Source organism: Lactuca serriola, chromosome 5 (assembly GCF_051521515.1).
Source record: "Lactuca serriola cultivar US96UC23 chromosome 5, Lser_US96UC23_V15, whole genome shotgun sequence".
NCBI lineage: Eukaryota > Viridiplantae > Streptophyta > Magnoliopsida > Asterales > Asteraceae > Lactuca > Lactuca serriola.
Genome location: NC_136412.1, coordinates 46,702,118 through 46,713,622, shown reverse-complemented (window position 1 = coordinate 46,713,622; position 11,505 = coordinate 46,702,118).

Below are 11,505 nucleotides of genomic sequence, written 5' to 3'. Positions count from 1 at the left end.
CAGATTCGTCAGACTTCGCGATTGGAGGAGTGTTATTACAAGATGACCATCCAGTGGCCTACGAAAGCCGAAAACTAAATGATACGGAACGGAGATACCCGGTACACGACAAGGAAATGACAGCAATCATACATTGCCTTCGAGTATGGAGACACTATTTGCTTGGGATTTGGTTCGTTATCTAAACCGAAAATGTGGCGACTAGTTGCTTCCAAAATCAGAAGAAACTAAGCCCTAATCAAGCTCGTTGGCTAGATTTCTTGGCAGAATTCAATTATGTCATGGAGTATACACAGGGAAAAACCAATGTAGTTATCGATGCTCTGAGTCGAAAGGCTGAACTAACGGCCCTCTCTCGAGTAACATGTGATCTCGCTGATCGAATCAAGGAAGGATTGAACAATTATCCATTAAGGAAAAACTTAGTGAAAATGGCAAAACAAGGCAAGACGAGAAAATTTTGGGTTGAAGATGGACTATTATGCACGGTCGGTAATCGAATGTTTGTCCCAAGATGGAACAACTTGAGGAGACAAGTTTTAAAATAATGTCATGATTCAAAATGGGCTGGACATCCAGGTACTCATCGCACGAAGGCAATTATAGAACGATCCTATTATTGGCCCAATATGCGAAGCGACATAGACGCCTACGTAAGGACTTGTCTTGTTTGTCAACAAGACAAGGTGGAACAAGCCAAACCGGCAGGTTTGTTGGAACCACTATCGATCTCTGAACAACCATGGGAGAGCATATCAATGGACTTTATTTCAGCATCACCCACATCCGAAGGGTGCAGTTCAATAATGGTGGTTGTATATCGGTTCTCGAAATATGGGACGTTTATACCAACCCCCCTGGGACTGCACCGCTGAAGAAGTTGGACGACTATTCTTCAAGCATGTCGTCAAATATTAGGGACTTCCCCAAAACATTATAAGTGATAGAGATCCCCGCTTTATAGGAAAGTTTTGGAGAGAACTATTTAAGCTAATGGGAACAGAAATCCACTTCTCGACTAGTTTCCACCCTCAAACCGATGGCCAAACTAAAAGGGTGAATCACTTTCTTGAGATTTATTTGAGGCACTTTGTCAGTGCAAACCAACGGGATTGGGCCAAGCTAATTGATGTGGCCCAATTTTCATATAACTTACAACCGAGCGAGGCTACAGGGAGGAGACCTTTCAAGATTGTAACGGGTCAACAACCATTGATGCCCCAAGAACTAACAAAAGGCTACAAAGGATCAAGCCCACCTGCATACAAGTTTGTAAAAGGATGGAGTGAAGAACTCGACATAGCAAAGTCTTACTTGCACAAGGCAGCCAAGCGAATGAAGAAATGGGTGGACGAAAAGAGGCAGCCAAGAGAGTTTATAGTAGGAGACGAGTTGATGGTAAAGCTTCCACAAAGAATGTTCAAATCTACCCGACAGGTACACAAAGGCTTAACACGAAGATACGAGGGGCCCTACAAAGTGCTCAAAAAAGTCGGGACCCGATCATACAAGCTAGACTTGCCACCCCACTTAAAATTCATCCAGTATTCCACGTAAGTCTCCTCAAAGCTTACAATCGTGATGAAGAAGATCCATCGAGAAGCAAATCACATCGAGCTCTAGTAGCAAATATAGTCTCCTATGACAAGGAGGTAGAAGAAAGCTTAGTTGATAGAACAGTTTACAAACGAGGTTCACCCAATTGGACAGAATATTATGTTCGATGGAAAGGACTACCCAATAGCGAGTCCAGCTGGGAACATAAACAAGATTTATGGCAGTTCCGAAACAAAATTGAGGAGTACATATCGAAGACTTGACAAGGACGTCAAGAACTTAAGTTGGGGAGGGTGTCACGATCGAGATTCTAGATTCTTCCAGAGTACACGAGAAAGTTGGAGAACTTATAATTAAAGCCTAATAGATCCTATAATGTCCTAGATTTCTCTAGGACATCGAAGAATGATTTAGCACATTTCATGGAAAGTTGTAAATACTTCTAGATTAGTAGAAAAATCTAGATTAGTCATGAAAGTAGGACTAATGTAGTATTATCTAGAAACTTCCCTAGAAGGGGAAGAACAAGTATAAATAGGGAAAAGCTCATTTGCTCCGAAACATTAGGAGAGGTTCCTTGTATTCTCTCGTGCTCTTATAACAGAAGATCTCTTTCGTTTGTAGAAAATCGAAAGCCTTATTCTCTTGCTTACTTAGTCGTTTATACATCTCAAAGAAGTGTAGTAGCCAGACTTAGTCGAAGTTACACTAAGTGGCACACGGTGATCGAATTGTCCCATGACATTGTGCTCTATGACCTCCCTATATACCCCCACCATGTATATGGGTGTCCATATAAATAAATATTTGTATTTCTTCAGGAGGTCAATTAGTGTTTGTCTTATTTCTAGAAGAAGGTTGACTTCTATGCCAATTGTTTGGCCTGGGTGTTCTGCATTGATGATCTCCTTTCTGCTAGACAAATCTGATCGTGGCTTCTTGGCCTCTTTCGTGATTTCCTTTGGTTGTTGATCTCATATCATCTTAATTCTTTTGGTGGAGTGACCAAGATTGTCCTTTGTCCTTCCATCGTGCCAAACTTCACTATTATGTGTATGGTGGACGGTATTGCTCTGACCCTTAGCAGATTTGTCCGTCCCAATATGATGTTGTCACTATTATGTGTATGGTGGACGGTATTGCTCTAAACCTGAATAGATTTTTCTGTCTCAGTATGATGTTATTGAAATATCCACCTTTGGCATGTATCACAATATTGTTCGCTTTGGGCTCCTAGCGCGAACACTTCCCAGGGGATCACACATCCATGAATTGATCTCGCTCGAGCACGCTTAACTGTAGAGCTCTTATGGGATCTACTACCCTCACGACTTTAAAACGTGTTGTGACAAGGAAGGTATCTACACCCCTTATAAGGAAATGTTTCGTTCTCCTTCCGAGCCGAAGTGGAATCAGGTGCGGGTACCACCCACTTTCACCCCCCCCATTATATGGTTCGACGTCCTTATCAAACACATTGACTTGTGCCCCAGATCTTATACCAACTTGTAACAACACAAAAACTAGGAGAAAAATTTTTCATTTATAATTAACATTTACAATCATAAGTTTGATTCCAAAATCTATTACATAATCATCATATCAAATCATCAGAGTGACAATATCAATAAGTGTGGAAAATGGTGGTGAATGAATGTTGTGCCATCAAGTCGGGCCCTTCCCCTTAGTATCGGAAGTACCTGAAACCACAACACAAACTATAAGCAAAAGCTTAGTGAGTTTTCCCAAAGTACCACATACCAAACATACAACTGGGCCAAACCCTGGGATATATTCCAACCCAATAAGCAAGATAGGCCCTGCCCTGGGGTATATTTCAACCTGATCGTATGATAGTGGACCCTGCCATGGGGTATATTTCAACCCGAACATGCCATAATCGGCCCTGCCCTGGGGTATATTTCAACCCGAATTGCCATATCGAGCACCGCCCTGGGGTATATTTCAACCCGATCATACAACACAAATATGTACATCACATCATAGCTAGCATCCTACATAACCAAATAATGGGTCGACATTGGTGCCTTCAACCGATAGATATATGGAAGAGACTCACCTCTTTCTGCTGGTAAATACTAACTACTCGGCTGCTGATCCGAAAAATCGCACACTAAACATACACAGATTACCCTAATTAGGAATGGTTTAACAATCATGACTATGGGCCTAAATTCCAATCCAATTCCTAAGGTTAGGGCCCCCTTCACTATAACCATAATGGACTTAATCAACCCTGGCCCATAACACAGTAACGGGCCCTAAGGCCCAAAAGTCCCAACTCATAACCCTTAAGGCCCATAACAAAATCTGAGGCCCACCTACCCTAAACAGGCCAAAGCCTAAAAGCTAGCTAAGGCCCAAAATCTAAAAAAGTCCAACAATTGTCCAAAGGCCCATTAGAGCGTACGTGGGGTGTACATCTTAGTACGCTTGGCGTACTCAATCCCAAGTGGTACGCGCGGCGTACATCTTAATACGCCCAACGTACTAAGCTGTTAAGCACTTTCAGCCATTAAGTGCTTAATCCATGTAGTCAATTACACCAATTTCCAGATCTCGGTCATTTAAGGGGTCCTAGGGCATAAAGTTGGCAACATTGTGCCTTTGCATGTCTAATGGGAGCCCAACATCCAATTTTGTCCATCAAGACTCACATTAAGGACTTATATCCATGCATGGTGTCATAACAACCATCAAGATAGCCTTTTTATGTCACTAACACACCAAAGGGACTAAGATCTAGCATTACAAGCTTCTGGAGTTGCCCAACTCACAAAATAGAATCCATAGACCCAAAAGAACTAATAACCAAACCCTAACTCTAACTATCAAAGGAGACTACAAGGTATGAGCTTTTTACCTTCAAAAGCTTCCTAAGATGATGTAGATTCAGGATCTTGAAGCTAAACCATGTCCCATGCTTGCACACCAAGTTCTTATTCTTTCAAACACACCAAAAAGGCCACCAAAGTTACTTTCAAGCTCAAAGATCACTCTCAATAACAAACTAGGGTTTTAGGGACGTTAATAAGTAGTGGAGGCTAATAAGGGTGAGGGTCCAAGAGTCATAAGTGAGCTTAAATAGGGCTCATGCCCTAAAATTAGGGTTTTCGCATTGGCCACGTGCGCATGCCTTGTACTCCCCGTGTACATGGATCGGGTTCCCGCTTCTATAGGCCCATGTATGCTAAGCATAAATAAACGTATGCTCAACGTATGTAGGGACTCCTTTTAAAATTTAATTTTTGCTTCAAGGGTTAAAAGGGAAAATACATGGGTCCAAATGTTACAGTTGTGCCTTGTTGGGTGTCATATTACGACAAAATCGATGAGAGACGTCTTTCGCCTTGCCTTGTGGTGGCTGGTTACTATGAACTACAGGTGGATCGTACCAAGGGGCCACATGTTGTGCCCCTTAAATCTTGTTAGCTGTCATGTTACAAGCTTGAGTCCCTCCTTCCATTTTTCTAGAAGGAGGTGGAAACAATGTTCATAGATGATGTCCGCTGAGCTACCCGTCTCCACATACACGTGATGGATAATGGTATCTCTTATGGACCCTTGGATTATCAATGGGTTGTCCCCCCGCCACCCTATGGGGCGAGGGTCCGTCATCGAGAAGATTAGGCCTTGCATGGATCTTGTGATATTATCCATTCCATTGTCATCCCCTGGTCTTCCCCTATTGGCCTGTATGGTCAGGATTTCATGGGGACGGTCATTTGCTTTTGCGCCATCTTTGGCATTCTCGGCGTCAAAATTGGCGTGAAGGCTCTATGCGATCTCTATCAAGTTTCCTTTTAGTTGTTTCATCTCCATTTCTCGTTTTAGCACTAAGTAATTGGTAGTATCATGAGTCTTGATTTTATGGTATTCATAGTAACGTCCTTTCAACCCCTTCCCTGCCTGTCTGTCGGCGACAACGTAGATATCTGGTCGTCCTCTTCATTCGTCTCTTAGGAATGACCTGAAGCGCCCTTGCAGACTTCTTCCGCATCCGAAGTGTCTGCTTCCTCTTTGGTTCTCTTGGTGGTAAGTAGGTTAGTAATGTTGTTTTGTGTATGGGGTGGTCATAGTGTTGAGGTACGCTTGCTTTGCTGCCTCTCCTTCCTCCTATCTCAGGTAGTGTTCTACCTTCTCTTAACTTGGCTCGCGTCTAGGGTTTCTTTCCTATAAATTTCTGGGATAGTGTTCCTAGAAGAAGGCCCTACGCGAAGGATCCCGCTATTAGCCCTTCATTATGCCCTGGTACGTCCAGAGTGGTATTGGTGAATCTGGAAAAGTATTCTCTCACGGTCTCTACCTCTTTTTGTTTGTAGCCGATAATAGAGTGCGAGTCACCCTTGTATTTCTGCAGTTGCACGAAGTTTGTCAGGAATAGGTACTTCAGTTGGCCAAAGTTGTAGATGCCTCGTGGACGAAGCGTTGTAAACCACATTCCTACATTGTCGTCTAATGTTGTTGGGGAAAATGTGCACCAGAACCGTTTTTATAGCTACAGCGAGGTCATGGTCCACTCTTACATATTGATATGGCTATCTGGGTCTGTAGCCCCATTGTAGGTTTTGAGGTGTGGTAACTTTGCAATGTTCGGCATTTTGCAGTCTAAGAGCTCTTTCACGAAAAGAGATTTCACACTTCTAGACAAGCTTTGGGATCTGAATGATCTGGTTATGGTGAAATTGTTGTGCGGTGAGGTATGGTTGCACCAACTTGTTTTTATATGCTGAGAGATGTGTTGGATTTGGTCATAGAAGATTTAAGGTTGAAATGGGAAGGTAAGCGTCGGATTTGTTGTAAATGGTTGGTTCGTTGTGAGCGATTTGGTTGTTTTGAACTGCTGGTTTGTTACAAGCAGTTGAGTTGTTGTGAATGGTAGAAGTTGTTGTAATGGCATGGAGAGTGACGCGGTTGTTGTGAATGAGGTTGCATGAAGGGTGGCGGTCTGTTCGCCAGTGGTGACAACATTTGTGCAAAGACAAATAGACAACTAATGATTTGTATCATCGACGGTGTCATGCAACTAACAACCGACGTGGGTTGTTGGCTATTTAACGAAAAACTTCCGCAGCATAGTGGCAAAGGTCATCGGCCCTCCCATTGTCGGGTCGGCGGTGTCATGTTGTATATATATGTAAAAACACTATATTTATGTTATTATTTTGCAATAGATGTTGTATATATGTATTATTAAAGTAATTCTAATTTGAATATTAACGTTAGATTATTCATATATTTCATTAGAATGTTATTACTCTACTATAAGCATTAAGTGTGTGCATTATTATACTAAATTATAATATTAGTTTTAACATGTGATTATTCATCCATTCATTGTTGAATAATAACATAAAAGTATGTTTTTTCATGTTTTCATTATAGTTGCTGTTTTTATTTGAAACATATATATATATATATATATATATATATATATATATATATATATATATATATATATATATATATATATATATATAGGGGTGAGATCTGTTGACACTCAGAGTTTTCCGAGAACCCGAGAACTAAAGGTGGAGCGTTAGATCTAAATTAATTCATTAAGGACATGATCGTCATTTTACCTATTTCATTTAATGTTTAGTTTTTGTGTTCATAGAAATATTAATAAAAATATCTAAAAATTAACATAATTAATTTAATTTTCGGATTTTTTTAAAACAATAGTAATTTTCGTTTTTTTTTAAATGCAGATTTTTTAAATTTTTTAAGAAAACATGAATTTTAAAAAAAAACTTGAAAATTTTTATTTTATTTTTAAAAAAAACCGCAATGCTTTTAAAAGAGTAAATTAAAAATAAATATAAAAAATGAAAAATAAAAACTTGAATATTTTTAAAAAATATATAATTTTTTAGCCAAAAAAATCAACATTTTAGGTGTATACATATCTTTTCAAGTGCATATATGCATATTTCTTATACTATAATATTAGTAACTAAATCATAAAAAAAATAAAAATAATAAATAAATAAAAACTCATTTTTATTACTAATCTATAAACACAATTATACAAGTATTTTATTCGATACAAAATTAAATATACAAAGCAAAAAATGCTACAAATTTTCAAAGCCTTTTCATCTCGTGTGAATATTTACATATTTTCTTCAATGTATCACATTTCACATCTGTAATATTATGCACAAATTCTTCCAAATCTATGTGAAAATTCAAAAAAATGATTAATGCAAGAACACTCATAAAAATATATATGTATATATCATGTAAGATTCACATGTGATTATATAATGTGATATTCACATGTGACTATATCTTTTAAGACTCAAATGTGAAAATCACAAGAAAATTTAAAAAAAAATAACGAAGAACACTCACACAAAATGCATGTGTGCATATAGACGTAATTCTTATGTGATTCACTTGTAATTTACATGTGAATCACATGTTTTTCATATGTTATTCACATGTGATTTATATGTGAATTATATGTGATTTACATGTGAATCACATGTAATATGTGAATTACATATGATTTACATGTGAATCACATGTAATTCGTATTTGAATTACATGTTATTTACATTTGAATCACATGTAATTCATATGTGAATTACATGTGAATCACATGTGATTCATATGTGAGTTACATGTAAATCACATGTGATTCTATGTAAATTACATGTGATTGACATGTGCATCACGTTTGATTTATATGTGAATTACATGTGAATCACATGTAATTCATATGTGTTCACTCGTGATTTACATCTGATTCATATGTGAATTACATGTAATTTATATGTGAATCACATGTAATTCATATGTGATATTCATATGTGATTTACATGTGAATCACATGTAATTCATATATGAATTACATGTTATGTACATGTTAATCACATGTAATTCATATGTGTTCACTCAAGATTTACATGTGAATCATATGTGCATTACATGTCATTTACATATAAATCACATGTAATTCATTTGTAATTCATATGTGATTTACATATAAACTAAACTTTAGTGCTTTTAAAGATGATCAAATAAGTAACTTACTCTGAGCAAACAGGGAAACAAGATGATTGTTTCAACAAAGCAATCAAACACATAGGTCTGGTAGTAAAAATAATAATTTTAGGTGTTATGTGAATATATCATGTATTGTTAACATGTGAATATACCACATTATATTCACATGTGAATATACGATATGTGAATATATACAAATAAGAATTTTAGGTGAATTTATCTCTATAAAATATTTGATATCTCATTTATTTTTCTATATCTAGAAAAATAAATTCACTTAATTTGGTAATTTCGAATGCAATAACATAAAGAAAAGTGAGACTTACAAATAGCCCTGGAAATAAGCTACAAGAGTTGATGCTTCCTAGTTGCAGACATAACAATTTTAAGACATGAATCCAAAAGCTATCTAGTAACAAAAATAAAATGCACAATCAAAATCTCGAGCTATATCCGAATACATACCTTATAATCCATCCAAATACTCTCATTTGTAACCGTAAAACCCTAGAGAAAAAAGTCTACGTTCCAAAAGATGACTATTTTAGGGAAATTAAACGCAAAAATAAAGGAAACAACAATAAGGCTAAATTCATAAAACATTTGGGACTTAATGTGGAAAGCCTCATTTCCCGATTATAACTTCTTTCCATGTTAAGTATAAAAGAAACACTCATATAAATTTACCAGATTAAGTCGCATTCCCATTAAGCCCAATAAAGCATCAGAAATATTTTTGTTTGCTAGATGATTAAAGCTCTAAAAAGAGAATAACAAGATTAATCACACCTTCTAATGAACCATTGGGCGTTTGAAATTGTAAGTTTTGTGGTCTTCCCCCTCTTTTTTTCGGTGTGCTATTTCCATGTTGTGTTTCACTAGTTCTTTTTAAGAAAAAATTAACAAATCAAACATTGAGCTAAAGTTATACAAAAGAAATCAATGTTTTTTTACATTTAGTTTTTGTGCCAAAAGAATCAAATTCCAAAATCAAACATTAAGCTATATATTTAATCTTCCTAAACTATCTTACAAACCACTTCTTCTTTACTTATGAAATAAAGCACGACTTAATAGAGAAAGTAAATGTGGATTTCCAAGTTAACTTCTAATAGTTAACAAATATTTCCCTAATTTGGCATTGTAGCATCATCTTTAGTGATTAGCTGGTCAGCAAAATCTTGCCAATCATTTGGTTTGGAAATATCCTCGGGTGGCAGGTCACAAGAACCATAGTCAGTGGGATGAAATTACCAATACAGAAGCACAATTAACAAAGGTAAATGGTGAAAACATCCTTTGAAGTATTTCAACAAACACGTTATATGCTAAAACAAACAAAATATATTTTCCAAATCCGAACGGTTGAAAATCCATCAAGGTGAAGGGAAATAATACAATATTCAAAAGTAAAAATCTCAAACAATTTTTGTGAAGTAATAAGGTCATTACAACTTAACTTGGAGGTCAAACAAAAATGGGTCATTTTCAGTATTTTTGTCATAACGCCTTAATAGTTGAAGGAATATTCATGTGATCAGCTTTGTTGTCATGTAGGTCTCCCTAAAATACGAACCCTAAATATGAATAGCAAGTAACTAGATAAATATTTAAGAAACTATTTTCACATCAATAAGCCTATAACATGTAAATATGATACCAGACCTTCAGTTTGTTCGAGTACAACTGTTATTTCAGAAAGTTTCTGCTTCTTTTGCTCTGGAATTCAACTATGAAATCCAAATCAACACATATGATATAAACCAAAAGTAAAACATGATTTTAATGTTTAAAAGCCATGGGGTATTTAAGATTACAGAAAGAAAATAGGAAACAAGAAATGGTAGTTACAAATATGAGAACAAATGAAAAATACTTATCCTTTTCTCCTTCTGTTATCTAACCAGTAGTTGCAAAGAATAGAGTTCTCAAAATGAAGAACAATTTGGTATTCTATCAATCATCAAAAACATCCATAATACTTCTATTTGTCCTTTTACACAGGTTTTGGTTTCATCTAGTGGACTTACAATATGTAGAAAGTAAAGGCAATAGGGCAGATCGAAGCAAACATGATTGAATCAAAAATCAGAAATCGATATAAATATGAAGGCGTTTACCAAATCAGATCAATGTGTAGGAGAAACATATTTGGTGATGATGGCGCAACGACAGAGGAAGAAGAGAGATCTCGATCGTAGTGGAGTAGTCCAGTGATGATAGAGATACAAGGGAGAATGGATGTGCAATAATGGCGGACAAACCGATTCAAAATTAAAGCATCTTCAGTGAAGTTTTTTTTGTGAAGAACGTGAGATCAAGGAGTGTGGCAGTCGACAGGGGTAGAGGTGGCCGGTGAAGGGAAGAGGGAAGTGATCGACGACGGATGATGGAGGAGGCAATCGTCTTTGATCGTCAATAAAGAATGTGAGGGGGAGAGAGATTTGATGATGAATAGAGATATAAATAGTATAAGGAAAAGGTTTGACAGGATCAGGTATAAGTTATCTGTCCCTAAAATGCCCTCCGACTAATTGAAATAAGATACCCTCGTGTTTTTTATTTCCAAGTTTTTACAAAAATGTCACAGATCATCTTGACCCTATATTATTTTGATCTAACGGTCCATATTTGGTTCTCGGGTTATCGGAAAACTATAGGTTCTCAAATGATCCTTCCTATATATAGATGAAGGATCATTTGAGAACTCAAAGTTTTCCGAGAACTTGAGAACTAAAGGTGGAATGTTGGATCAAAAAAAGGAAGGGTCGAGATGCAAGATGGCGTTTTTGTAAATAAGTAGACAAAGAAAAGAAGGAGGGGTATCTTAATTAATTCAATCAGGGGTATTATAGGAATAAAATTATAATTAAATAATTTCTTAAATATAATATCTGATAAAATAAATTTTCA